General features: G+C 37.1%; 1 protein-coding gene across 2 annotated transcripts in view; it reads left to right on the forward strand.

The window, feature by feature from the left end:
• Positions 1-2,537, forward strand: part of rbpms (RNA binding protein, mRNA processing factor) — a 22,836-nt gene extending 20,299 nt beyond the window's left edge. For both annotated transcript variants that reach the window (XR_001632767.1, XR_001632768.1), the window contains one exon: positions 2,489-2,537. The gene's annotated coding sequence lies outside the window, so the exon portion shown is untranslated. The remainder of the gene's footprint in view (positions 1-2,488) is intronic.
• Positions 2,538-4,427: the final 1,890 nt, after the last annotated feature.

Below are 4,427 nucleotides of genomic sequence, written 5' to 3' on the forward strand. Positions count from 1 at the left end.
TGAGACAAAAACATGAAAACCCATTATAAACCAGGCATTTGTGCATCCAGTGGGGACATAGTTACGGATTATAATGACTTGTACTGTCTTTTTACGTGTTGCATCGCGCCGCGTAAACATAAAACCATGTCTGCATTTGTGATCGGAGAAATGACAAACAACAAGCGCTACTCTGCACTGCTCAAAACTCGCGTTTGAATCATCAGTGGCAAATTCTTTAAACATGAAAACATACTTACAGACTGTGAGTCAGAACAGCCCGCATTGTAGGCTACTCTCCCAGGATCAGGAAACAGTCCTCCATAAAATGTGCTGCACACATCTGGATATTTGGGTTGAAGTGTTCTGGAACAGTGTTGTAAATACAACTTAACCACTGATTTCTAGTCGTGTCCTCTTTTGGAAGACCAAACAAAGTAGTTTTGCTTTCACAACGAAGCACACAGCGTCTTCACGACATGGCGGCAGCAACAATACTACAGCGAGAATAAAAGTTACACCTTCTTTCTTTGCGTGAACATTTGGCCAGCGTAATGCAAATCTTCCCACATCGTGACGTAGCCATGTGAATGAATGAATAAATGAATGAATGATGCATTTATATAGTGCTTTATTGTGTATTGTTGTACACCCAAAGCGCTTTACAATCATGTGGGAGAGGAGAGAGAGTCATAGAGTCAATCAAGTGGATGGGGATTATTAGGAGGCCATGATAGACAAGGGCAAGTGGCGACAATTTGGCCAGGACACTGGGGATGCACCCCTACTCTTTACGAGAGGTGCCATGGGATTTTTAATTACCACAGAGAGTCAGGACCTCGCTTTAACGTCTCATCCGAAGTACGGTGCTTTTTACAGTATAGTCAACCATGTGGGGGCGTGTTAGAACGAGCCATTTTAGGTAGGTGTGGCTGACTCTTAACTTTTATAAAGAATATCTCTTTGGATTTGAGACTTTAGTCTTTGCAACTTTACAGATCTTCTTTATGCACCAAGAGCTCGTAACACTCCAAAGAGAAAGGAAAAATTGAAATCGCATCATATGACCCCTTTAACACATAATGTGCATTGATTGTGTATTGATAATTACGCTGATTAGGTTTTACAATAGCATGTTATTCTGGGGAGTGATAAAGAGACCGCATTAATATGTTCTCATACTCCTTGTCAGTCAGATGTGACCAAACAATTTAAGTGTAACTTTTAATCATTTAAATAATTGTACTTTATTTTAGTTCAGTTCTATTTAATTAATATATTGAGGAGATTTTCGGTACTAAATAATTTGTGCAATATGGTCCATGAATGACCATTTAGGATATAACACTTTATATTATGTTTATTATTTATATTACAATTAGTATTTAGGGTTAAAATAGAGAAAACATTTTTAAATTCCACTCCAAAGAGGCAAATATCACGCATTTGGTGGCTGGAAAAATAATATTGAAATGTAATGCCATGGTTTAACCACTAGACGCCCGTATGATTGTTCAATAAATATAGCCTATATGTATTTAGTTCTACTCTAGTTTTTAGGTTTTGCATTTGGATGTATATTTAGACATAATCAAACACGTTTGTTTTACGTTTAGATTTAAAAAAAAAAAAAAATTTTAGAAAGGTTAATTACTCACAGTGTTATTTAATGATATTCACATAAGCATACAAAATAGGTGAATGTTAAAAAGGAAAGCAAATACGAAATTTAACCCCAAAAAAACAAACAAAAAAAACACACACACAAGGCAACCAATTGCATTCAGCAAAACTCTTTGTTGTATTCTTGAATGGGCAGTCTTTACCGAAACTGACTCAACCTCCTACAGGGAGAGAACGATTGCAGAAATACTAAAGCATCTTATTAAGTTGTTTCTCTTGTTATCTAACTGCAATTATAGTATAAGTTTCTATTATCTAACAATAAACATTAACTATAATGTGCTTCATAAAATACCACTACTGGCAAGATTTCCAAAAAATGCTGTATTTTCTTCATTCTGGAGAGTGTGCTTGAGAAGCACTGAATGGGCTTCAATGCTGGAACTATTGGCTGCTCCACGACACGCTGTACTTCTGCATTCCTCAGTTCCTATGGAAGCCTATGGGAGTCGCAACTCTGTTTCTGAACGGCTCTGGAGATGACCGGGTGTAAACAGACCCTAAGAGGGACACGAGTCACATTCCAGTCTCTCAGAGACGCGTGATAACTGCTCATACAGACAGATCATCACTGCTGGAAAAGAACGTGATTAAAAGTAACTTCATCTTTTAAATGTGTACTTGTACATTTGATGAAACTCTTATTTACTCGTGACAAGAATGTTGCTAAAGATATTCACATTTATCAATAAAAGTGTTTCTGCATGTGTACTAATGATGAAATGATGAGTGAAATTACAAATATTTGATTTTATAGTCCATGATCAGATGACCTGTAGTCTGTTACTCTCGTTTTTACTCTTCTTTACTCTGTTTGATCTCGTAGGCTGCTGTGAACCACAGGACAATCAGAACCTCCACAAGAACAGACCTCGTCCTCGTCTCTTCTCTTCTCTTCTCTTCTCTTCTCGTCCTCGTCTCGTCTCTTCTCTTCTCTTCTCTTCTCTTCTCTTCACTTCTCTTCTCTTCTCTTCTCTTCTCTTCTCTTCTCGTCCTCGTCTCGTCTCGTCTCGTCTCATCTCTTCTTGTCTCGTCTCTTCTCTTCTCTTCTTACATTGTGAAGTTTATTGTAGTTGATATATTATGTGGGAATTATAATTATTTATGATGATATTCTTATTGGTTCAATCAGTAATTACTGTAAGTTTTGATGGGGTTGATGCATGATGCCTTGCCAAAAAGATTTAAATATTTACACATTTTTAGATATCATATTGCATATTCTCTTTTTTTTTATAATTATTATTATTATTTTTAAGGGGCAAAATAAGTGTTTTTATAATGAATGAAATTAAATGTTTTCAGTTCCATTTTAGTGTAATTTCAGTAGCACTTTATTTTACAGTCCTTTTCCTCATGTACATACTATGTACTTATAGTAATTACAATAACTAGGTAATAACTATATACTAACCCTGAACCCAGGGCCATCCTTAGTTGACACGGGGCCCGGTGCGAGGTAGGGAGCGGGGCCCCCCTCGGTCCGTTCTCCGTGGGGCCCCCTCAAGTGCGGGGTGCGACTGCACCAGTTGCACCCCCTAAGGATGGCCCTGCCTGAACCTACCACTTAACCTAACTCTACCCCATGTAGTTACCTTATATTTCCAGAACTTTCTTAGGTAGGTACACTGTAAGTACACATTCTGTAAAATAAAGTGCAACCGTAATTTCTATATGTTGTTTCTTATATGTACAATGATGTTTTTAATGGCTATGAATGTTTTATTGAGCTTTCTTAAGCCTGCTTAAATCATTAAAAACACTTTGTGAGAAGTGTTTGAAATCAGACTGAGAGACTCGTTTAATGTTTAAATATAGTTAGAGAAACTTTGTCCCACTCAGATGTACTAATAATAGAAAGGCTTTATATTTGACCGTCAAAAAGTGTTTCTGAAGCAGAGTTTCTGCAGGCCGGAGCACATGCTGCTGGATATATACTTGAGTTCTGACAAATGTTGTGGTTACATGGTTTTCCACTTTCAGCCTTAAAAAAAAAAGGTAAATGGTTGGATGCATTCGAAAGCTGAATTTGAAAGTTACAAAAAAAGATAAAACAGACAGGCTTCTGTCTGGCTTCTACATTTTACTTGCCAAGTGTTCAATAAAGCTCTCCAACTGATTTTTTGATTCATGGGTTTAGGTATTATTTACACACGAAAGACACAATTTTTTTTTTTTATTATTATTACGTTGGACTCATTTCAATCATGAGAATCTGCTGTAAATAATGATGCACTATTTTCCACGATCAGAGCATGTTAAATGAAATGACAAGTGTAAAAACAATGTGAAAGTTATAACATGTGCGCCTTTGGGGTTTGGTGTGTTATAACTCGTTTTACATTTACACTTAGTCATTTTGCAGACGCTTTTATCCAAACCGACTTACAATTGAGGAATACATAAAGCGATTCTTCTTAAAGAGGCAAACAGACACAGGAAGTGCTCATAATACCAAGTTTTAGGCATTGTTTAAATCAGTACAAGCTAGAAAGGGAAGGAATAAATAAAGAGAAAGACAGAGTCTTTTTTATTATTATTATTTAAGATGATGAAGTCAAGTAGCACCAAAAGAGATGAGTTTTCAGCTGTTGCTTGAAAATTGTCAGGGATTCAGCATTCCGGATAGGGGTGGGAAGAGCATTCTAGCAGCCAGGAACAGTGAACGAGAATGTTCTGGAAAGTGATTTTGAGCCTCTCTGTGATGGTACCACGAGGCGTCGCTCACTAGCGGATCTCAGACTTCTGGAGGGGATGTAGATTCG

The sequence above is a fragment of the Sinocyclocheilus anshuiensis genome, unplaced genomic scaffold (genome assembly GCF_001515605.1).
Source record: "Sinocyclocheilus anshuiensis isolate Anshui unplaced genomic scaffold, SAMN03320099.WGS_v1.1 scaffold2186, whole genome shotgun sequence".
NCBI classification, from domain to species: domain Eukaryota; kingdom Metazoa; phylum Chordata; class Actinopteri; order Cypriniformes; family Cyprinidae; genus Sinocyclocheilus; species Sinocyclocheilus anshuiensis.